General features: G+C 39.0%; 1 protein-coding gene across 11 annotated transcripts in view; it reads right to left on the bottom strand.

Annotated features, from left to right (window-relative positions):
* The window catches only part of ADAM22 (ADAM metallopeptidase domain 22), a 138,420-nt gene that overhangs the window by 92,475 nt on the left and 19,379 nt on the right, over positions 1-26,566 (bottom strand). The window lies entirely within an intron of this gene.

The following is a 26,566-nucleotide window of genomic DNA, read 5'->3' as shown; positions in this document are numbered from 1 at the left end:
CTTTGTCACCGCCTTTGTGGTGCTGTACATGGACCATAAATAGCACACATGCTTCACACTTTTATTACTACAAGTTCAGTTCACTAGTAGTAATACAACACACAAATACCAGACCCCTTAGTCAAATGAGAAAGCATATTAACATTTTTTTCCGAATGGGTTTTCTTCCCCAAGCAATTCCTTTTTTAATCTTCAAAGATACTTAAATAAGAGAAATACATTAAAATAGAATCTTATTCATCTTGCCTGAATGAGCAACTTGTTTTAAAGCATCGGAAAACAAGTCAAAATAAGCAATTATTCTTTGCTACTTGGCCAGTTGAGCCCCAGTGATTTACTCAGGATACAAATGCGTATTTTAGCAGTACTATTGATATGGGTTTATAAAAGGACACGGAAAAAAATTGTGAGTTACTATCCCCGACTTGCAAAATATCACTTCCAAAAGAACAATAACACTCTTGTCTCAAATTCTAGTTTTTCAGAGCTGTGCATCAAAGAACCCTACACTATGACTGAAGGAAAGTCAGTGACTGAGTAGTAACAACATGCCAGATAATGAATGAAACACAGAATGCAGTATGTTTTTCAGGAAGGAAAAGGAAAGCTTGCAGAAAAAGAATACAACCGAAAGAATAATGAGCACACAGATATATTAGTTTGCTGAATTAAAATCTGAGAAATTGTTTAAAATGTTCTAAATTACGGTTTGGTATTTTTGAGGCAAGACTTCAAACACTTTTTCAGTATTTTAAAACATGTTTTTGTTTTCCTTTCCGTTACTGTTTTTCATCCAGCAAGGAAAAAAGAAACTATGGCCAAAGAAATCCCAAACACTTTTTTTTCCCCCAGAAAAGCTGATAAGTTAGATAAGATTTTGGCAAACATACACATTATTTTTTCCAGTAGAAAACCATCATATCTTTACATCATTATTTATTCTAGTTTTGATGAGAACACAGGTTATCACTGGCAAGCCTACTTTAGAAGTTCACAGCACGGTTCACACAACTCCAGAACCAATGAGACAGAAATTCAGCGGAAACGGCTGAGACTTTTAAACTTTTGTCCTGCAGACAGAAGATTTCTGTCATGACCTGACCAGAGGTCTAGGCTAGGACTCTGAGGTAGATTTGAGCCTCTGAGATCTTTACAGACTAGAAAGCTTTCCATTTTAAAAAATAAATAAATATACCAACAGCAGGCTATATTTTAACCTACAGTCAAAAAAAAAAAAAAAAACAACAACTTTTTAAACCATGTTTATGCATATACAGAAAGAACATATGAAAGAAATCCCCCCAGCTCACTAATCATAACCAGATAGCACCACTGAAGAAGCCAGAACTGTAAGTGCAAGATGCCACACGAAACTTATCCTAACAGATTAGTTAGGGATGGAACACAGGCTTAAGCAGGGCGTAAAATCATCCACAGTGTTCTCTGCTTAAATACATACTTTTCATCCATATCAAATTCAGACTGTGTCCTGAGAAAGGAGCTTCCTGAAAATGGACACTGCTGCCATGAACTTACAACATCGCAAGGACTAGGAAGCAAAAGGAGAGTGAGGAAAGACTTCCTGGCAATCCTGGGGATGGTTTTCTTTCTTGGGAAAAAAAAACACCAGACAAAGACCTCTCTGAGAATGAAGGGATGCACTCCATTATAGCTTTAGTACACAGTCCTGCATTCAGACTAGAGACTGAGGGGAAGGATTTGTCCTCAGGGTTAACTTGGAGTTTGGTCTAAAGCATATTTCTGGGTTAGAAAATGAATAAAATCTTACAAACAATCCATGACCCAGAGATACAGTTCATCTAAACAACTGTTAATGCTCCACTTGAAGCCAGGCAACCTGGGAAAGCCAACATGGAGCATCCCTTCTGTATCCAGGCCATAGGATGGAGTTCAGAAGACCACCAAGTGCCACTTCATCAGCAGCGACAAGCTTGAAGATGGAGAAAAGGATGGTGCAACTCTCTGAAAGACTCCAATGCAAGGAGAAAAGGGGCAGGGAAACGGGAAGGAAAGAAGAGGCTCTGGAACAGCTGCAGACCATATGGGCATCCAAAAACATGGTCATCCGCCAAAACTGAATGAGAGGCACAGGGGGAAGCATGCACCATCTTTTATGTCCTTAGGCTTGCAACATAAGGAAAGACAAGACACATGTGCACCCCGTGGGATTTTAAAAGGCACAACCCATCTACACTGACTTTTTGAAGTGCACATGTACATGCAGCAGCATATGTGGACAAATACTTGAAGAAGATGCATACGTGGAACCCTACAACAAAGTACTACATATATTGCAGGATGAAGTCAAATCAATCCCTTCTCCACAGGGAATCTTCACAACATCTACAAGGTGCACTGTACTGGAGTCATGGATATTTAACTCCAGCCCTTATTCACCATCTTTAATATGCAAACCAAACACCATGTTCTGCAATCTCTCCCCCCAGATTCTTTCTAAAACTTTATCCCCTTAACAGCAAACCATGAGCAATAATCCTGTAAAAATGCATGCGCTACACACTTCACTTCATGTTTCATTTTTCAGATTAACCACGTATCAAAAATAATCACTGCTGTCAATCATCAACCCAAAAATCCATTTAAAAAAATACGTTGACACAAGAAGGTGTTACAAATATTATTCTTAAAAGCATTCCCTGTGTTGATTTCAGGTTGGTGATTATTTTTCTCACTTCTATCAATTACTGAACTACAACTAACATACTGGTAGACCTTTAATTTCTCTAAACCCTGTAAGTCATCATGACTCAATGACAGACATCTGCTAATTACTTTTCTTTTCCAAGGACAACCAACAGTAAATATGTTTTATATTACAGATTCCTGAAACTTAAAGAAAGAGAGACAAAAAGAGAATTCTTACCATGAAACAGGTCCAATTAGCCAACCATTTCATCCAAAATATCTCTGAAAGTATTAATGTGTCTGAAAACCAGCACAGAACTGCAATTTTTCAGAAAACTAAAGTGCAAATTATTTCCAAATGTACTTGAAAAAAAATGTGTTATATCTTTCCACTGACATGAATATTTATTACTGTCTACATGATGCTATAAAGGCATTTGACATGAGTGAAAGGGAATAAAATTAAGTGATTGATGCTGGATCCATAAATACTCTGTGCTCCTTTCTCCTTTCCCCTTAAGATCATTACAGTACACCTTTTAGGAAACAGAGGCAAAAAGATCTCTGAAAACAGACGTTCTCCCTGTTAGAGATCTCATTATCAAAAGTAGATCTAGATGACATGAATAACGCTGCAGACCACAAGCCCCTGGTACATTCTTAATTTCAGCATCTTGCCCCATCTCTAAACTCCCTGCTTGTGTCACTGCTGGGCAGACTGGGCTGCAGTCCTCCAGCTCAGGCTCAGAAATACTTTGAGGTTAACACTTAAGAAGAACTGAAATCAGTTCTGCAGTTCCTGCCTCCTGGCACAGTTCACACAAAAGCAGAGGCTTCTGTTGCTTACACTGGCCTCATGACCACAGAGGTTACAAATCTGTGAGCTGCCAGGATAATTAATCTGCCAGCAGCTCAGTCCCTGAAACACTTTTTCTCAAAGCAACTGGGGCCAGATAAATTGGTCTGGCAGTGACGACATTCCCAGCCACCACTTTCCCTTCATCTTTCTCTGTGGATGTGTGCCAGCCCCACAGACACAGCACGGCCACTGCAAACCCTCTGCACAAGCTCTTTGGACTTAACTATCGCAGCCACCATCTTTCCTGGGGCAGCCATTTAGTGCTTCAGGTCTTACATTTTCACATGCCTCCAAGAGCTGTGGTGGCTCGGCTCCCCATTCACAGGATAGTGATTGAGCACATGTGTATCTGGTGCTGCTTGGAAGAGCAGGACAAGTTGCACTCGCACAGCTCCACCGAACCATTCATGCATACCATTCCCAGAGGAGAAGGGTTTTCCTGATTCTCCTTCTCCTGACATCCACAGATATAAGGTACTTGCACAGCTACATTGGGCTGCTCTGTGTGAAAACACCCAACCCACAAAGTGAGGTACTTCTCTCATCATAGTATTTATTCAGTTGTTTTGATTGGGAAGGTGCTTTGTAAATGAAAGATCTCGGTTCAAAGACAGGAGATTCGCTCTAAAAATGGAATTTTACAAAAGATGTCTGGAAACTGAACAGACAAATGTGCTCTGTTCCTCTCAGAGACCCTCCTGGAAGCAGTCTGGTTAGGATTTTCTGGGTTGTTTTAAGCTAATTCGTGTTTTTTTCCAGTACTATAAGTCTCTATTGTTAACTTATGCATTATTTAAAAGATACTGGGTTTAAAAATAGCTCTAACCCACCAAGGGAAAATGGGAAAAGCACTGAGCTGAAAGCCACAGCGCTTCCCTTACAGATTGTTTCAGCATGCAAGACATCACAGACTTCTCCCGTTTTCATTTCAATTTAGTAGCTGTCTTTGACATATGCCCACCCATTTTCACCATCAAAGTATCTGACTGTATCTCATTCCTGAGGGTGCATATTGCAAGTCTCCATGCACTGCTCACACAGCAAATTACTACCGCTGTAGGTCCTGGGACATAAATAGCTACAGCTTTTGGGTTTGGAGATTCTGTGGTCATCTCCTATGATCTGCTTTCACCTATTAAGTGCACACCTTACACTCTTCTGCCCATAACATCAGGAAGGAATTAGAAGTATCCATGGCCAATATAAAATCAGCAATGATCCTGCCTCGTTTCATGTGCAAACTGAAGTCCAGGCGAGCACAGGCCTGGAAGCACTTAACAACCTCCTGTTTATGAAAGGGATGCCGCTGAGCTCCGACACAAGTTAAAAGCAATCCTCATGTAATGACAGTGTATACATCAGAACCAGAAGTGTTTTTCACACTGCAAGAGAAACTAGCTGTAGCATACATATGTTGATTTCAGTCCTAAGCATTTTTCCATAAGTTTAGCTAGGTACTGCATTTAGACACTGTATTACGTGATGGCTGTGAATGTTTGCTCCCACGGAAGAAAGGAGGGAAAAATAAAAAAATAAAAAAGGAAGAGGGAGTTTACCCAGTAAAAAATAGGGCAAGTTGTCTACCTGTCTCAAAATTCAACATGACATAGGTAGTCCTTCTGCCAGGTATACAGCAACACCTGGTACCTGATGGGCAATGTAGGCAGCGCATGACCATTGCTAGCAAGAGGCCTCAGGCCCTGTACAACCTAGCAGCCTGCAAGGCCTCCCCACATGGCAGGCTGCGGCTGGCCTCGAGCTCATTTTAACTTGTTTTTAGCTCTAACAGCCAGCTGCCCAGTGATTAGGTGGCAGATAACAGTAACACTGCATGGACTCAAGACTGCTGAGAAAGAAATCACCACCATTAACATCTACCGCCTGACAAGGACCTCAGGACATGGAGTGAGGACACATGGTGACCACGGATGGGTGAACATAACTCAGAAACACGTAGATGTGGCACCATTTCAGTACATCCATTTTAGCCACACTATTATTTAAAATGAACTGCTAAAAGATAATTTGACTGTTAAGGCTCTTAATAAATGCTTAGCTCTACATTAGTTTCTGTAACTCATGTAAAAGCAGCCATGGTTCATTGTCACAGCAAAGACCTACCACATACCGAAGCCCAAGTCTGGAATGTATTTCTGAAAGTTTAAACTGATGGTAGTGGAGATGTGACACCAAAATATCAGGCTGGGACAAGCAAGCTGGGTATTGCATAATTTTGTGCCAGCAGCTTTGCTGGCCTGAAGCAGGAAGGCAAAGAGGATGGGTGTGCTTGAGCAGATTCATTTCCCCTGAATTCAGACCAGTCTCTACAGGATGTAGCCAGGGGTTTCAAAGGTATGGTTACATAAAATATTCCCAAACTTGTCTCCTGTCTCTACATCCTGCTATCCATGTCACCACCAAAGAACATAATGAGTTCAACCCTGGTTCTCTTGTGAAGTTAAAATGGATTTCCAGGACACAACTTAAATGGGGAGAGAGAGGGTGGCCACACCATTCAGATGGGTTGGATATTATTGATTTTATGTAAACATATTACTGTGGTGCTTTCATCTGTTTCTGTTATGTAAGACTCACAGGTAGGGACAGAAAACCTGAGAAACGAGCATGGGTGTTATAGCTTTGGTTCCCACTGCCAGTAGCAGAAGCATCACTCATGTTAAGCCAAAAGACCTTCTGAGCCGAAAAATCACAGGGTGACTGAGTGAACAAGCACTGTAGCTCTGAGTGTCAACCAAGAAAAAAAAATCTGATTGCAAATTCCCTTCCGCAAGTAAAATATGTTGAGTACAAGGCTACCCACTCAGTCTCATTAAGCAGGATAAAGTGAGCACCCAGCAAACAACGATGTCCATGCCTGATGCAAAACACATGCACAGAGCTGAAATCCAGAATAAAAGAGTGCTTTATAAGCCAGCAAGTTCATATGCCAGGACCTGGGTTGGTGGAGGGTTCTGCTCTCTGCCTTCCTTCCCTCCCAACTCCCAGAGCAGCCCATTTTGGGGTAGGACAAGGTATGCTTATTTTGGCAGCAGTAGCTTCTAACACACAAGATGAAAAGGTTGGCAAACACCATGGAAGGGGAAAGGGCAGCTCTCACATTAGGGATCCCAAAACTTGGACTCATTTGCATCCTGCTGGATAACCCTGAAATACCAGCAAAACCAAATAAATATGACAAATAACTGTCAAATTACAATTTGAGAGGATGGTTAGAATTAAACTGCTGAGGGTGCTGCTAAGATAATGACTTGACGTTTATGTTCTGAGGAGAGTCCTAGAGAGTCCTAACACCAGCTTTCAAGCATGGAGACTATCACCCTGAAGTGATGGGTGATTTGTTAGATAAATCATCTACTTGTTATAGAGTCATCCCCTTTTGTATAGAAGCAGTCCCCAAGTTGTGGGAGGCAGCAAAACTAGTGCAAGAGTACGCAGTGAAAAAGCAGTGGAGCTTCTAAATTTAACAGTGTCCAAGTACACAAGAGAGCAGAAAATATATATATATATATTTGTGTATAAATATACCTAGAAGGTCACCTTGAAATCTCCACTTTTCGAATACAGAAATATGATCTGCAGCATTTTAGCAGAGTGGTACAGAAGTAATATCTCTACAGAGTGCTATAACCCTTTAGTGCAGCAGATACCACACGGTACCTGCAAATTGATTTTGGGGTTGCTGAAGTTGAAGAATAAGGTACTGTTGATAATGATCTCTGCAGTGGAGACACTAAAAAGGAGCATTAAATGTTGCTTTGCTCTGAGACTTGAGAAAACATTCTTGTGTAGAGAAGATAGAAACAGTGCATTCCCACAAAACACACTAAGACAACAAGGAAAATAAGTGTTAGTCATTATTTTAATGCTGTTTTTTCATATTTAAATTCCATGTGGTTTTTGCATTAAAAAAAAAAAAAATAAATTTTTTATAAAACTTTAAGAACTTCTTTTTTAAATACCAAAATATTTTGTGTTTACAGAAATGATAACCTTAAAGATATTAAATCAGTATTAAGGAAGAAAAGTACCTTTATACAAAGGTGATTGAGCAGGGGTATTCAATCTTGCATTAAAGAGACACAGCTCCAGTGGATCCTCACAAAAAAACGGAATCTTCTGTTTTAAAACATTTCTTAACATAGAAAAATTTCAGATAAATTTTCATGAGACAAAATAATATCTCATTGATGATTATACTGAGGGTCAAGGAAAGTACAAACCATGACATTCACAAATACCATTAAAACAAAACCCGGTATTATATTAAAATAATTCACATTATTATCCAATGATTATAGAAATTGGGAACGTGGCTACCTATTTGTAAATTACTAAACAAGGTCAGAGACTGAATAAATAGCAATTATTTCAATGCCTATCTGAGGTATCTGTAAGGAAAAACAAAGAAAGAAAAAACATTGCAATTCATAAATAGAAGTCTATCTACTCACACCCTCCAATTTAATACAATTTTTCTTTATTATTATACTAGTGAATCCTCCTTGTTCTTCAAACTGACATTGACACCAGCTTTATCCCTGAAAAGCTGCCAGAGATTACTGAGGCATTTCTCTACTTCATTTTAGCATCTACCCAGCATCAACTCACAGCACAAGTTAAAAGCACTAATGAACACCTAAGGAAACAAGGCAGGTAGTAGACCTGTTTTAAAAATCCCTGCTTAGACTGATTTGCAAAAAAAAAAATACTCAAATCAGTTTTTCATATCCCAGGACAATGCTGCAAACACTGGGTTTTTGGAAAGTTTTTGATTTTGCTGTACATACTAAACAACCATCATGCCTGAAAAGCAAATTCTGCAGCCAACTGCTGAGAAAACCCAGCTGGGGTGGTGAAGTCCTGTGTTAGGTACTGGGAATTCTCCTGCTAAATGGGGAAATGTGACTTGAGAAAGAAATGTTTCTGTGCTTTCACAAGTTTCAGTTTACTGACAGCAGGGTACCCAGTTTACCAGCAAGCCAGCAATCCTGCTTTACAACAGCATGAAATTATCATCGAAATCTGTTGGGAAAATAGCTAATGCAGCTTTTAGCTTCTCCAGGTGTTCTCTGTATATTGATTATTCCCCCCCTCTGCACTACTCTTTGCCTAGCTAATTTAAATTCCTTTGTCTCATGGCTCCTTTGTAGTGAGTTGGAAAATTTTGTTGGCCATATGGGCTAAGGAGGGGAAAGGATTCTTCATTTCTGATACACTCCTCTGCCTGCTCTGTAACAGAGAGCTGCCTCCCCCATCTTGGTATTCTGCCTCTTCCTTAAGTAATAACAGTAATCCACAGCTGAGGTTGTTAGCGACATGCACAAACCCCATGGAAAATGTGGCTACATAATTCCAATACATTAACAATGCATAAAAATGCTGCTTAAAAATTACAGAAAACACTTACACTGTCACACTATTAACACTATCCCAGTAAGCACAGATGTAACAGTTTCTACAGATGGATAGAGTGAACAGATCACTCTATGGATGGTGGGGGTGTTAATTTTCCATGCACACTTACAAAATCATAAATGCTTTGGTTAGGTGGTGGCTGAGAAAGCAGGGGCTGAGGTCTCAGTGGTGCTCAAACATTGGCCTCTTAGTCCTGTGAAATATTTAGCTCCTTCTGTTTGGCTTTCCAAGGACAACTGAAAGAGACCAGTTAACAATGCTGGTAACTGCTGCACTTGGAAAACAGGGAGATACACATTCCTGGAATACAGGATGCAGCAAAAAATGGATTTTAGATCTGAGGCCAAATTCTTTTTTTAGGATGTTTGCCTGCAGCTCCTGCTGAAGTCAACCAGAACTACCAATGCTCATCCAAGGGCAAAATTTGACATATAACATTTATTTTATGCTATACACAAGTCTAAACATGGAAAATATGAAATGCATAAATGAAAACCAGTTATTAGGTTTGGATAAAGCAGAACTGAAAGGCAGCAGTTGTCCAAGTGCAGGAGCATAATTTAGTTTGCTACAGTCCATGTGCAATTCCATTAGCATCTTCTCCTTTTTCTGCTGGAGTGACACAGCTGACACAACACTAGAGTATTAATACATCTGTTAGCTGTCTGAATTCACAAGGAGACTTGTGTGCAGAGATATTGAAGGACAAGTGGGCCAACAGGATGGAGAATACTCATTATTCACTCATTCCCAGCCACCCCCGTGTCCCGTGCTGTCAATTCAGTAGCACCATGGTAGACTTCCTTTGCTCTGTTCACATTCCTTCCTCTTTGATGGTCAGCTTAAATACTTTTATTATACTGCTGGTGCATGGAAAGTGTTGTTATGTTCAATGTATGTTGCTGCTTTAATTTAATTTGTCCATGACAGAAAGAGGTGCAGAGAGATTTTTTATTATTATTTATTTTTAAACAATCTCAGCCATATTGTCTTAAACCAAAGTAGTTAAAGCCAAATCTTTTCTTATGACAGGCTTGGCAAGCACCAAGCAGTAATTGCCTTGTTTTTCTCATGTTTGTTTTCATGAGAAATGTGAGTTGCTCTTGGGAATTATCTGCATGATTATCAAGGTGCAAGAAAGAACTGCAACCAAAATAAAAGCAGAGTACTTGCTTAAAAAGAAAGAAAAAAAAAAAAACACTTTTAAAATATATCTGCAAGAGAAATAAAAGTAGTTAAGATCTCAATCGCCTCAAGTACCAAAGTGCCTCTCTTGCACCGTCTGCTTGTTTGGGGAGGAACGAGACAGAAAAAGTAAGCAAAAATTTGAAAAAAAAAAAAAAAATCTCCTAGGATGTAGGTATTCAAGTACATCTTCCATATGAGAAGCCAAGTCCGAAATATGCATTACCTATATCTTACTAATGTCTATACACTCAGTCAATGTTTAGACGATTCCATTGTAAACAGCCTATATGCATATAGGCAAGTGTGCGTGTATGTTTGTGTAGACACTTATTTTAAAGAAGCATAAAGAAGTTACTGAAGTTACTAATACAATTCGTTGTGCTACTTGTGAAGAGCTCAGACAACACATGCTTGTTTGGATTCTCTGACAGTCTCTACCTATTTCCAACTGAATTATACAAATAGTTCGTAGTCAAACCATATTGGTCTAATCCATCAGCTTCACAGAATGGACCAACAAGAAGAATATCACAATGATTCAGAGATAAACATATGCCAATAGATTACCTAAAGTTTGCTCTATTTTTTTTTCCTTTGATTTAAGATCATTTTCTGTTCAAAGTCCAAAAAGTCAATATAGGTATTCCTCAAAATTAGTTTGCATTACTGCTTAAGAAGACATGCAGTGAAGTTTTCTACCTTGTCCATCCTTTCTATTAAGATTTCATTTCAGTGAATGGCTACATGAGATTTTAAGGAAAAAGGAAGATGAGATAAATCTTTTCAGAAAGTTAATGACAAACTCTTGGTACTACATTTTAATCCAGGAATAAGAGACTGAGTAAGTTTACAAAGAAATAAAAGTTACATTTACAAAGTTAACAGATCACCTAGCAAGGGAGCCTCAGTGAAATTTCTTTCCGAAGCCTTTGAGCTGTTACACACCATTCAGCCCCGCACAGGTATTGGGATATTTATGCACTGGCTTACTGGCAATTTTATTATTAAGATAAGACTCTTTTATTCTATATGCTACTATATGTACACAAGAGAATGAGGATTTTTTGAAACGCATTCTAAAAATGCAAATTACATTTTAAAGTGTAAATCCCAGAAAGATTCAGCAATTTAAATGATTAAATAAAGCTATAGAACATAAGCTTTCTTCCCTGCTTTCTCCCACACCACTGTTACAGGCAATATCCCAATTCTCAAAGTACACAATACCAAAGTCACCAGCTGTAAGTAAAACAGAGGTCTACAGGACACTAGTTTAGTGCTGTGCACTTTACAATTCTCTGAGGTCTTATCCACCCCATTCTGGCCCAACTATGCTTCTGCAGGGACAAGGGGTGGGACAAAAGGGAGTAATGGAAGAGGCTCCCCAAGGCAGTGGTCACAGCCCCAGTCCTGCCAGAGATCAAGAAGTGTTTGGACAATGCTCTCAGATTTATTTTGGGGTGGTCTTGTGAATCAGGACTGACTTTGCGCAGGAGTTGGACTCAATGATCCTTGTAGGTCCCTTCCACCTCAGGATATTCTGTGATTCTATGATCCTACCTGCTTAGTGGCTTGGTTTCTCCAGGAGGAAGGCACGGATATGAGCCATGCTCTCCTTTCCTTCCTTACAAGCACAAATGTTCTTTTCTCATCCCAACAACAACCCAAAGCAATTTGCCAATCACTGGGCAGGAGAAAAAATTGCTTGAGGTGGTGCAATACTCCACATGTAGGGCAGAAGACAACGATGTCCCAGCACTATTTCGTACTGTGTTCAGAAAGACCCTTCAGACCCTCAGGAGGATGAGATCAGTTGGAAGACCATATTAAGTGCCCGATCACTGAGATAATAAAGACACAAACCCAAAAGATATATGATTAGCAGCAGAAGTTTATCTTACAATATTTTTGTTGGCATCAATACTGGAAAAGATTAAAGTGATATCGTCTCTCCTGCCTCAGCATCAACTGCTTATTTTCAGGCATCTACCACAGACCCTCTTCTGCAGCCTGTCCTTGAAAGCCAGTACCAATAGCTTTATCTGACAGGCTTTTGGGGATAAACCACACACGGTCTCAACCTGAAATGTCCCATCATTTATGAAAAACTTAATCAAAAAGAAAGGCTCATCTTTTGTCCTTCAAATAAACCCACAAGTCATGTTCAAGCTTTTGTACTTGTGAAACAACCAACTGTGAACATGTGGGATAAATGAAAGAATTATTACTGAAAAGCTCCAACTTACTACATGAAATCCAGCACGCGGTGTCTGTAGATCTACATTCAAATGTGGTTAAGATCTTAGCTGGCTAATTTAAACCAAAATTTAATGGTAAGTGAAGAAATAGCATCAGCCAGCAAACCTGTATGTTTGGGCCCAAAGTGCTTCATTTCTGCTGTTCAGATGGAGCAGGACTGAAGTGAACTAAAATGATTTTCACAGCTCAAAACTCACAAAAACACATGCAAGAACCTGGTCATCAAGAGAACAGCAGAAATTCATTAGTTCAGCTCCCAGTATGGTGTGATTCTCAGCTGCAAAATTACCTTGGTCATGCTGCCAAACACAGAAAATAAACATATTCAGTAAGAAGTGATGAACTGCATCCTTTATGTTTCCACAGTCTATCTACGGAGACAGACAAAGGGAAGAGCCAAGCATGAGTACAGTGTAGCTGCCTAATTTAAGTGGCAGCACATTGTATATTTGCAGGCCATCAGAACACCGTTGTATCTGTTCCTATTGCAAAATTTCTAGCACACCAGAAATCCATTAGCAGTGATTTTATGGCAAAGTACCAAAAAGAAATACATCCTCTTATACCAAAAGAAATTAAGATCAAGGAATGATTATGGATTAGTACAGGCTAAAGATCAGCAAGCTCACCCAGCAAATACATTGTAATATAAGATTTAACAATTCTTACAAAACGAGAAAGACAAAAGAAGCCCTCTCACTTTGTACCAAAGTGAAGGCTGTGAAAATATAAATTAAAAACTCCAGCCACCATTTTTCATTAACACTGGAAATCTATTACTATTAATCTCTCTAGCTAGATTTAGCAGCTTCTTTCCAACACCATGTTCAGCTTGATTTTGCAGTTTCTCTTCAGCTTCATGTTTCACAATTTCTAGTTACTGATGTGCAACCTACCGGAGCGAAGTACAATAAACCAAATGTATTCCTTGGCTCATTTCTAGGAAGTTTCCCCTGTGATCTGTGTGGCTACTTTGCATAGGCAGAAACATGCTGAAAATCTGATGTCTTCAGCTGGATTCCTCTCTCTAAAGTCAGTGGGAGAAATTTGTTTCTTACAATTAAGTAAAAAACAGAGGTGATGCTAAAACCTGAGGCAACATAACAAAAAACTTTTTGTTCCCTCAGTGATATTTAGAAATATGAATCTCTTTAAGCAGTGAGGATTTATCTGTATTTCCTTACTCCTTGCTCTGAAAACATGAGTAACTCCACCTTTTTTTTTCCCCCCTTTTCTCTCAACATAACCTCATTGACTATCTGAATTTGACAGACCAAATGGGAAGTGTGATTCATTACAGGAGCAATAATAAGCAGAGAGACAATTATAATTTTAGTGCCGCCGCCAAGGCTGTCTCTGTGAAAGAGAGGCTGAATGGGTGCCACAATGAGTGCCACATTTACAATGAGAAAAGGCACAGCTTTGCTGTAACTGAGCTGCTGTGTAGAGGGACAAACTTTAAGATGTGCTTTTTTGGCTGGCTGGCTTAGGCAGAATAATGGATACCAAAAATACACAGCCTTCAAAAAGACCAGGAGGATTTTTAAATGATGTATTAAGTAATCTTTACAATGGTTTGGAGTCTCAGAACTGTCACTACAGTTTATGTGATAACATGCAACCAGGGGCTTAATCTCTCATGTCCTTTGGATATGAATACTTTCATTTTGTTCTTCTGTAACAAATCTCATGTTTTTGGTATTTAGGCCAGTCTTTAGTATGTCCTCAGAAGGGCTTTTACTTTTTTACTAGGGGATTTTTTTTTACTAGGGGATAAATTATAAAAATGACCTAGGAAGGATAAGGGTGCTATTAAAAAGAAGTTTCACATAAGCACATGAAGTTATACTAAGAGGTGAAACAGGTACAATGAGCTCTTTGCAACAGATTGTGCAAATCTTTTTATTTTTTTCTAGAAAAAAAAAAATCTTCTGCCAAAAGAAACCTAACTATATAAACATACACATTTCCAATGTGGCTGAGAACATTAGCTTCTGCTGAGAATGACCATTCCCTTGTACCATACAGATGGATGTATGTGTATGTGAGCCAGATCCCAGACCTACAAAATGTTTCTTGTGGAGCATAATATATTCTTTCTCCAAAGCAGCTTCTACTGAAGCTGGCAATTCAGGGCAAAGCAACACAATTCTGAACTGACTCAAGAACCCAAGGAAAGCTCCTGAGACACCCACCTCCAGGTTTTCCACTTATCCCAAACTGTTCCTGTATATTTATACCCTCCCAATAGCCTCCAGCAAGAACAAGGAGATTTGACATGAGGTTGGCAACACTGAATAAAAATAAATTTGGCTATTAAAAATCTGAATTTTAAGTGCTTTTATTTCTTCAAAGAATGGAAAGAAGAACAACAAAAAAAAAAATTCAATTCACCTTTTACGGCTCAAAAAAGGGCAAAAGCCCAATTTAGAAGAAATATCATTTTGTAGGTCATCTTTAATAAAAGTACAAACTGATTCTCTTCCTTCATCTAGCTGTTTATCACACCAAATGACAGCATTTTATTTCCTTTGGGATGGAAGAAATAAAGTAAATGGAACAGAATGAGGACACATGATAAATACTTTCTAACATTATTTTTTTTTAAGAAAGAGAACTATTACCATGTGTCCAGTCCTTCAGTCAACTGATAAAGAGTTATTTGCTGGTGTACATTAATCCATTTGTATTTTATGGTAATACAACCAGATTCCACACTCATTGGTTAAAACACTTGAAACCGAAAAGGAATTTTAAAGTAATTTCTCAATAGTGGACCATAAAACAGCCAAATGGCTCAGTGTTTCTATCAGGATTGTCTGATGGTTCATTTCATTAAAATGCTTCTTAATATATTTGTGCAATGCAAATTGCTCTCCATTTCTGTAAAACCTAAATTTTATTGCCCTATTTGATGAGCAATATAAATAAGGTATCTTTCATTGCTGGACTCATCTGTAACTATTTCATAATGGAACTTGGACAATGAAGTAAAACTAAATAGGAAGCAATAACATGTCTGAAGAATTTTAGAGACATAGCGAGTTCTGTTCAAATCATGATATTTAAAAGGAAAAGTTGATCATCATATAACTGAAAAATAAAAGGGACGCATTACAGAAGCATGGCAGTGACACAGAATCCCAGACTGCACAGTCTGAAGGCCTGGAAAGTATCAGAAGAGTGCAAGCGTTTGAGCTGAGGGAAAGTCATAGCCAAGCCAAATCTGACCTACAGAGCACCACAGGCAACATCACCAGTTTCCTACCAGGTGTGCACTTGCTAATCGGTTCTTCAGGATTCAAAACCTGCCTTTTGTGCATGTTTTGAAGGAGGAAGGAAGTGTCCCTGAGGGAGGGGTGGTTGTGCTGGGCACGTTGCTCACGCTAACGCACCCAGGACCAGAGCACTGCCCATGAAGGTGCAGAATTTGTTTAGTTTGTTGTTTTCTTCAAGGAAACAAACTTCCCATGTTAAATGAGATGGCACACTCCTCTGTAAATGAGGTTTTACTCCCAGGCAGGTCCCAACCAAATGAAACAATTACATTAAAGACAAAACACCACACAGAAAGTCTGCCAAAAGGAGCCTGTTTCCAGCCACTGTGTGAGCCCATGTAAGCACACTGGGTTTGAATCTTGCTAGCAGAACATGATTAAAAAAAAAAAAAAAAAAGTGATATAAATTCCACAGAACCACAGAAACAAATGGCCATAGACGTCATAGGTAGCATTTTATCTCTGCAACAGGCACCACACAGAAAGCACCAGAATCCATTGCTCTGATAAGCCAGTAGAGCTTGCGTTCACAAATCCAACGTTGTTATTTGCCTGGTAAGATGTACCACATGTTAATAAAATAGCATTTTAATACTGCCAGTTGATTCAGTCTGTAAACTAAAAACACATTTCGTAAGCAGAACCACTGTCCTGAGTAGAAAAGGTCTGATTTTCTTATTCCTTGTGCAAAAATATGGCAGAATTAAATATTGTGCTTTTGCAACACTGACAGGTATCATTCAGGTCCTTCAACTCCACCTAAACCTAAGAATTTCTAATTTTCATTATCCATATCTTTATTCCTGGCTCTGTATATCACTCAATTCCTTGTCTAGAAACGGGGATTTCAATGCATTTCACTGCTTAGTTGAGGCTATTATTTGAGCCCCAAGCTAAAAGGTCCACAGCGCTTTCACTGTTTCTATTACTGAATTAGTTTCTATTTTTAATGCACACACACAAAAGGTCACGATGCCAAAGCAGTTCTCAAGGAGAAAGGAAAAAGCAGGACAGAGCACTGGACAACACAAGGCAAGGCATGTGAAGGGAACCGTATCAGCAGGAAAGGCTGCTGACTCATGAAGGAGATGCTCTAAATGACAGCACAGAAAATACTTGCTATTCACATTGCAATTCATGCATTTTCATATTTACTATTGTCTTCATATGTCTTACTCCGATCAATATTTATAAATAACAATACATAGGACAGTAGCAGCTTTATAGCCACAATGGTCTGAGGATTAAAAGTGGCATAGTACATGCAAGATAACAGCATTTATGAGACCAACTCATGTGGCTGTGAAAATAGAAGACTTGCATTCGTAAACACAAATCTTAAACTAGCAGTTAAACCATAACCAAAAAAAAAAAACGGAAAATCAAGCAAAAACTCTGGTGCTCAAACTAATATTAACATATGAGGATACGATTCTATTTCAGCAGTAAATCCAGAAATAGGTAGACAATCTGAGTCACTTCGTAAAAGCTAAATCCAAAATACAATTAATTTTTCTTTTACAGGATTTCATAATGGGAAGAGGTTGTTTGACTGATAAAGTTACTGCCCCTTGGAGATACTTAGCACTTAGTAGATAAATTCATAGGCACTGAAACATGCTAAGCAATTTGATTCTTTCCCCAGCTTAAGCCTTTTTACTTTAAAGATGCTAAATACAGCACAATTAATCTGTACATATGAGAGATCTGTGTATGTGTGTATAAGATATGTAGCTCCTAAATTATCTAGTAATCTGAGAAGTATCAAGAAAGAAAAACATTATAGCAACAAAATGATAACCTCTCTCCAGAATAATCCATCATTTTCTTCCTACACACATACACACTCACAAATGCACAGTAATACATAAATATATACTAATGTTTTAAATAATTATTTCTGTGACAAAATAATAATAATAATAATAATAAATAATAATAATAATAATAATAATAATAATAATAATAACAACAATAAAATCACACCATGGAAAGACAATGTACTTAGTGCTGATAATCCCATATGTTTTAAAGACTACTATAAACCAATAAATATTGTTTCCAATATACGCAATTACAGTAATGTGGTAAAATACTCTTTATCAAATCTATTGAGAGGAAAAAAAAAAAAAAATCTGACCTCTTCAGAAGCATTTTATAATGAATTAAGAAAGTACATATGAGGGGATGCACAGATTTTGTGTACATGTAGAACTGTTTTTAAACACTATTTTTCTTAGAATTTCACAGAATTTCACAGAATTTCTAGGTTGGAAGAGACCTCAAGATCATCGAGTCCAACCTCTAACCTAACACTAACAGTCCCCACTAAACCATATCCCTAAGCTCTACATCTAAACGTCTTTTGAAGACTTCCAGGGATGGTGACTCCACCACCTCCCTGGGCAGCCTGTTCCAATGCCTCACAACCCTTTCAGTAAAGAAGCTCTTCCTAACATCTAACCTAAAACTCCCCTGGCACAACTTTAGCCCATTCCCCCTCGTCCTGTCACCAGGCACGTGGGAGAACAGGCCAACCCCCACCTCTCTACAGCCTCCTTTAAGGTATCTGTAGAGAGCGATAAGGTCGCCCCTGAGCCTCCTCCAGGCTGAACAAGCCCAGCTCCTTCAGCCGCTCCTCGTAGGACTTGTTCTCCAGGCCCCTCACCAGCTTCGTCACCCTTCTTTGGACCCGCTCAAGCACCTCGATGTCCTTCTTGTAACGAGGGGCCCAAAACTGAACACAGTACTTGAGGTGCAGCCTCACTAGAGCCGAGTACAGGGGGACGATCACCTCCCTAGCCCTGCTGGTCACAGTGTTTCTGATACAAGCCAGGATGCCGTTGGCCTTCTTGGCCACCTGAGCACACCGCTGGCTCATATTCAGCCGACTGCCCACCATCACTCCCAGGTCCTTCTCTGCCTGGCAGCTCTCCAACCACTCATCTCCCAGCCTGTAGCTCTGCTTGGGGTTATTGCGCCCCAGGTGCAGGACCCGGCACTTGGCCTTGTTGAACTTCATGCAGTTGACCTCAGCCCATCGGTGCAGCCTATCCAGATCCTCCTGCAGAGCCTTCCTACCCTCAAGCAGATCGACACACGCACCTAACTTGGTGTCATCTGCAAACTTACTGAGGGTGCACTCAATGCCCTCGTCCAGATCATTGATGAAGATGTTAAAGAGGACCGGCCCCAGCACCGAGCCCTGGGGGACGCCACTAGTGACTGGCCTCCAACTGGACTTGACTCCATTTACCACAACTCTTTGGGCCCGGCTATCCAGCCAGTTTCTAACCCAACGAAGCGTGCGCCAGTCCAAGCCAAGAGCAGCCAGTTTCTTGAGGAGAATGCTGTGGGAGACAGTGTCAAAAGCCTTGCTGAAGTCAAGGTAGACCGCATCCACAGCCTTTCCCTCGTCCACCCAGTGCATCACTTTGTCATAGAAGGAGATCAGGTTCGTCAAGCAGGATCTGCCTTCCATAAACCCATGCTGACTGGGCCTGATCGCCTGCTTGCCCTTCAAGTGCCGCATGATGACTCCCAAGAGGATCTGCTCCATGAGCTTCCCTGGTACTGAGGTCAAAAAAGTCACAAGCCATTGAGCTGGAACAGCATTTTGAAAAGTTCCATTACTGGAACAGGCTGCCCAGGGAGGTGGTGGAGTCACCATCCCTGGAAGTCTTCAAAAGACGTTTAGATGTAGAGCTTAGGGATATGGTTTAGTGGGGACTGTTAGTGTTAGGTTAGAGGTTGGACTCGATGATCTTGAGGTCTCTTCCAATCTAGAAATTCTGTGTGATTCTGTGATTCTGTGAGCTGGTATTTCAGAGACATCAGGGGAATTTTCTTGCAGGTGCTTCAGACTACCTTACAGTGACACACTTGGAAGCAACAGATAAATGAAACAATTTATATTTTTATGTTTTCATATTAACCAGAATGCCAAATAAGCACTTGCAAGCATTTCACAGACATCACATTAACTTTCCAAGTCTCAAAGAAACTGAAAGCAGTAGCAAACTTGTGTTGATTTCAGTAGCATTTACCAATAGCTGGTACTAATCAAGAATTGTTCTAAAAGATGGGTGCATCACATTGACTGAATCCCTGTTTCACTACAATCATTACCAAAAATTTCTTCTCTGTAGCAAAGCTAGGTTTTCAAGACTAATATTCACAAAAACAAAAACAAAACAAAAGGGGACATCTACACATCCTCGAGGCCAATGGAAATATCCGTATTCATTTCAGAGAGAGATCTCAGAGTATTAGTGGCAAATAACACCATGATGACAGAATAAATTTAAATCAGTGAACTAGAGGCCATGCATCTCATTCAGCACAACATACACACACAGGCGCTATATATATGCATTTTGTTACATGTGCACACACTGTTCTCTCTCTTCCTCCCTTTCCCTGAGGGCTGCACTGTGGCTTTGCATTAGCTTCTAAGAAACTAACATTTGAAGTCTGACTCTAAAAGGAAACAGCAGCTGTATTGCTCTTCAAATAGAGAAAATCATACAGCTACAAAATTGCAAGTTCTTCACAGCTATACCTTGTGTAATTGCCAAAGTCCTTGATACACCTGTGCAACCAGTATTCAGGATCCACCCAAGGAAAAATTATTTTGTTCCAATTTCTAAACACAGTTTCTACTGTGGTAATCTGAAAAAGCAAATTAGCAGTGGGTTCACATGTCATACATGTATCTCCAAACATCTAGGGGTAGAGGCTGAGGGAAAAAAAATAATAATAATATATATATATATATGTATATATATATATTTTGACAGTGACAGGGGAATAATAAAAACAAAAAAAAAATGATAATTTAAAATGAATTTATAATATGAAAAATAAAATAAGAGTTATCAGAAGCAATTTCTTATACAGGATTATGAATTCAATAACAGTAAAGGCATTGATGCAGTAAGATCAAAGAACATAGTCCATATTTACCAAATAATAAGTTCAAAGTTTGGATGCATGAAGTTTTTATAATAAAAGAAAAAGGAGGAAACAAAAAAGAAAGAAAGAAAAAAACTAGTTGGAAAATCTGGGCAACTACATAAATAAGCAACTGAATGGGACCTCCCACTTTGGCAGAGAAGTAAAAACAATTTGTGTGTTTGCTATACAAATAAAGAGGTACAAATCAGGTAGAAATGGGAAGCGTGGGCTACCTTTATATGTGACACTGACAAAATGCAGTCTACAACTCAGCAAAGATGAGCAGCAACCCAGCAAAAACTGGAGATCAGGGAAGAGGTATGGAAATGATTAACAGACTTCAAAGATGACTTTCTCTCAAAGATCTAGGAGCTCAATCTATTTACTGTAATAAAAAGAAGGCTGGTTTGCTATAGATACCAAGGTGGGAGAAAAACTCACTGCTTTATCAGTCTAAAAATGTTGTTGAAACCTTTATCTCTGAGGGTAATAAATAACAACCATTAATACTCATAAAACAACTTCTATTTTGACAAATTATTCATTCCCATACTTCTTCAAAATATGTCTGGAACTACAACAACAACAAAAAGATGGGAATCCTTTATTAAGATGCTACACAGATCTAACTGCATAATCCCAGTCACTCTCCCTAGCCTCAGAAACCATTTTGAATTTTCTCTCACCTTTCCATGTCTGTTAGCCCAAACAAAATTAGAATGCTTGTTGTAGAACTGACATTTCTCATTAAAGATAAAAAAAAAAAAAAAAAAGAAAAAGAAAAAGAAAAATTATAAGTCGTTTACAACCAATTTATACAAAGTATGCATTAGCAAAACATGCTATTGCAAATGGAGTTGCAGAATAACAGTCTCACAGGGAACAAAATCAACCTTTGAAATTAAGCAACAAGATCAGGGAGAAAGTGTTCCTTACATTGGGTTTGCAATTGTGACCATACTAATTTTTCCACTACAGGTTGGGGGAAAGATAAATGACTTTTCAAAATGGGATTGCGAAAGAACAATCCTGCTTGGTAGCTGGGTTTCTGATCACAGTGCACTTGAATCACGTCAAACAAATAATTTAGGAATACTTCAGAACATCAATCAGTACCTCATTCAAAAGACCTGAACCTGGTCTACATTGTGCTACCTATAAATTGATACTAAATAATACAGTTACACTGTAAGGGCACTTTCATATGGCAATAAAAAGGCATTATTTTAAGTAAGAATCAATTAGCAAAAGGTTATCACACCAAAGTGAGTCTCCTCAGCTGGCACACATAGGGCACAAATAAGAGAAGTGAGCATAGCTTAAATTCCCTAGATCCCAGTAAATTCCAGCTGCCAGTAAGAAGAGTTGGGACTGTGCGCAGCAAAGGCATTCATTAAAATATCTAATAGAGGTTGGGCTGGACTTCAGGGAGATCCAAAACAGCTTAAAAGAAGATCTGCTCCTCCTCACATTTGATCTAGCCATCACTTACCGCAAACAGCCACCTGCATTTGTTGCAAGAACACCAGATGATCAGAGGAGTGTAAGACCCATGGGGGGAACCTGGGAGAAAGGCTTACCAGAAATGGTAAGAGTCAGAAACAGTTTAATTGCAATTTTTAAAATCATGTCAGGAAGCTAATCCTTTTGAATTCCACACATACAAATGTTTACAATTTAGAGCAAATTTAGGAATATGTTTTTCATTTACAGCTTACACAACACATTGATATTAGTGTTAGAGACCATTTGCCAAGAGAAATTACAGGCAAAGAAAGTTTCAGCAGTTTGTCTCATGAAAAAAGCTGGCACTTGTCTGTCAAGCTGCCTTTTATTTTGCTTCAGTCTTAGAGATTTTTTTATGAAGTTTCTGATCTGATTCTCTAAGGTTTACAAGACCCCAGCTAAGAGACATTCCTAATAAAAATTCCACACAAGCAATGAGGAAAGTCTGCATCCTTCTCAGCAGAAGCTGCAAAAACCATTCAGTGGCAAAGCAGAATAATTAATTCCTGAAGTGCCCGGAACCTTCTAGTATCATTAACTGGAAATAATTTAACTGAGGACCAGGATATATGAAACACCTACCAGTATTTTCTGAATGAGCTTCTTTGGTTTTGCCTAGCTTTTGATAAGCTAGTAGAAAAAGGCATTTGTTTTCCACATAGAAAATGAAGTAATTGCAGGCCTTGGTAAACTTGCTGAATTTGAGATCTGTCATTTCTGGATGTCATTGTCATGACTCGACTTAAACACTGTTGGTGTTCTGCTGGGATGCTGGGAGAAGAAAAGTGCATACACTTCCGACAGAGAGCAGTGGTGCCAAACTCATCTTGTCCAGTCAACTATTTCTTTGTAAATTATTTTCCACTAACACATGGATCAGAAGAATTACATTCCCATTTCAAGAAGAGAAAGCAGGTGGTAAGTGTGCTCCACCAAAATTACAGTCAGTAGGGAGGGCAGAGCAGTCCCTATTCAAGCTCATAGTCCTTCAGAGCACTTTCCCTGCACCATGAACATGAGAACCTCACACTTTTGACTTGTTCACTCTTTCAAAAAGTTGTGTGACAAAACAGCCCTCAAATGAAGGATGCTGCTGTAGCAATAAGGGACCAGGACCTAATGTTTTGACTGAAATGGTTACCACAAAGCAAACTCAGTGTGGTCACCCTGTGTCAGGGCCTGCCCACCAAACACAGATATTGAAGTTTTGCTGATTAACAAACTTGTAGAGTACTCTATCCCACTCCAGCACCATGATCACAGCTTGCTTTGGGCTATTCTGCCACCAGATCTCTGCTGCTCCATCAGTAGCTGGATGTGCCCTGGCCCAGGCCTCCTCCAACAGACACAAGTGCTTCACAGCACTGGAAGTGTTTCACTGAGGCGTTCAGAAACACGCTACATTTTCTGTCAAGCTCTGCTGTTTGATCACGTAATTACAACCCAAGGTGTGAAATGGTCACGTGGCTACATTTAAGAAGTAGTATTCTGCGTGAAAAAGGGAATAGCCATTTGCTGAGCCACAGATGCTTCATGGCATTAAAAACTTCAATGGGAAGGAATTAAAAAATAAATAACTAAGCACACTCCATTGCTATGCAGGTCACGCACAGCTCTGGGTTGATGGCCAGATCTGGATGTGTTCAGGAGGGGAGCCTGCAAGCAGCACCAGCCTGAACAGGCCAGCGGTCAGCTCCAAGATGCGCTGATGCTGAAGAAAGCATTAACGAAGATGGCCCCAGAAAACAGCTCCATTATACACAATTCTGTATGCATAAGGACACTGAGGCAATGGCTTCATAACAATGTGGTGCAACGAAGGCTTTCCTAACCTTTGCCTAAGGGACTGAACCTTTTAAATATACAGCTGATTCGATCTGAAAGCTCCTTTGTAAATACTTCAGCCAGCTGAACGGGCAAAAAAGAAGTTGAAAAAGAAACACTATCTTGAAAAAGCCTATTATAGAGACACTACCACAACTCAGGGGGAGGGAGGAAGAAGAATGATATATGTGGAATACCACCACTGCAAAAACGGAAAATACACTGTGATTATCAGATTTTTAGCAGTAGTAGTAGCTTTTATTACTATTCAAGGTAATGTTTCAGTTCCATGTGAACAAATACACATTTAAAACTGATTGAGATCCAAAATGACCAAGAAGAAAGCATACAAATTTCTGTGTTAAGTCAGACTACCACACTGTAATGCCACTTGGAAAATTGTTTTTCCTTCCTCTTACTTGCATCCAGGACTGGTGCACGCTCCCATCCTGGGCCTCAGTTTTTCTGTTGGCTGAAATGTCAACATTAAGTGATGCTTTTTGATCTCCTCCTGTGTCTCCGCAGCTTTAGACCAGACTTTGGTTAAAGAGCAGTGTCATGAGAACAGAGAGAGGAAGGGACAAGGAAAGGAAAGTTGCTTCAAACAACACACAAATTCTATTTTAGCATTACCTCTGGTGCAGTGAAGAGATAAAGCATAGGGTATCATGCAATAGGGGAAGAGAGAAGAGTAGGAGACCACAAAAATCTCTGCCAGCCTCAACTGTCAATGTACAAAAAGTTGCCAAGGAAAAGGCTGCTAGAAAAACAAGGAAGTTATGTGGTATCTATGACAGTGGCAGAGGGGACAACTGTTGGGGGTGGGGGGAATGAATAGAAAGCAGTGTGTGAATCTTTAGAGAATTGAGTAAGAAAATAGATGGAAAGTATACAAAGACCATAGAATCTGAAATACCAAAGGATTCATAGCAGGAGGATGTATAGCAAAGCATGGGCAAATACAGCAGAGGAAACAGAGAAACTGATTGTCAGATATAAACGATGGAATTGAAGAGAAGAGAGAAAACTACACACACAAAGAAAACACCATAGAAAATCTACTTGCACACAGGCAGTAAGAAGCAGGGGTATACTTCAGTTTCTGATTTTTTTATTTTTTTTTTTTAATTAAAAAGGTCTTTGTTTACTACTGTAATTTTAATTTTGATTTTTTTTCCTACCAACATCTAGGGAACCGTATGGAAGAATTAACACTTCATTGTGACTGTCCACAATTTACACCATAACTAAAGATGATGCTCAAACACATTCAGACATAGAGCCACCACATGCACCAAGACAAACAGGCAAACTACAAGAAGGGAGACTGAAAAAAGCAGGGGAAGTTTTTCCTTTCTGACAACCCAAGCATTTTAAATGACTTTTTCCCCCTCTCCATCCCCCATATCTCCTTTAACTTTCCTCAAATGTATATTAAGCATAAGAGATAATTTTACCACAGATCACAGCTTCAGCATGGTTTTGATATTAGCAGACGTTTTGTTATAAACACTAAGCCAGTATTTTTTCCAGAGGAAAAAACTAAAATCTTGAACTTAGCTCCTTTCAAGCACTCAACTACTTTTCAATTACAAAGCTATTATGAGCCAAATTTGAAAAACATTCCTCAAAAAAAAAAAAAGTGTTTTCCTCTCAGAACCCTTAGAAAATACAGAATATAATATAGAAAGTAAAAATTAGAAGAGAATAAAAATATATACAGCCTTCAGAAGAAAGCAGATTTGTTCACAGGAATAATAATTAAGAATATATTTTAAATGTTGCTCTGGTATTCTTGGCTCTCCTTTTATTTGATGATCTGCAGATGATCTTCTAGTTCAGAAGTAGTCTAAATGATGATTTAAATATCACGATAGAAGCCAAACGTCTTAATTGCCTTACAGCCTTCTTGTTTTCATTTTGCGCTTTGCAAAATGATTTTGTTTTCACATTATAAAAAGACTTGTTTCAAAGGGAAAGTTCATATTTAAGTTGGATTCTGGCACTCAAGAACACTAAGGGCAGGTTTTGACAGTCTCTGATAGAAATACTGGTCTAATGTCATTGAAGACAAAAGAATGACATAAAAATAGAATCCCCTCAAAAATCAAATTTTAAATACACATGTTTGTGTGTTTATGTATGCACACATGTACATGTCTGTAATCAAAAACTCCACCTAGAGGGAACTGCTGTAGTTCATTTAAATCACATCCCAAACTGGTCTGTTCATGCACCACTAGTAAATATATTTACTTTTATTATGATGACCTGATATTTAGCCCAAAAGAAAACGCTGACCTTTCAGAAACTAACTGTGAACGCACCACTAACCTGCCACCAAAAAAAAAATTAAAAAATTATGCAACCTGCTTTCATATAACATACATCGCATATAACAAAATTACTATTTCCAACAAACACTTCACTGTTGTGGACTTGGTCCTTCTCAACAGGAAATTCTTCTTGTAGAAATCTTTTAAAATTTGTTGTAAAAACCACACTTCTAAGTCAGCCTGTTTCCCTCCCCTTCTCACAGTGCATAGACTCCCTCTCCCTTCTGCAACCAGCAGGAATTCACATGTGGATTTTA

The sequence above is a fragment of the Anas acuta genome, chromosome 2, assembly GCF_963932015.1.
Source record: "Anas acuta chromosome 2, bAnaAcu1.1, whole genome shotgun sequence".
NCBI classification, from domain to species: domain Eukaryota; kingdom Metazoa; phylum Chordata; class Aves; order Anseriformes; family Anatidae; genus Anas; species Anas acuta.
Note: the sequence above shows the minus strand (reverse complement) of the source record. Positions and strands in the feature narration are given on the sequence as shown.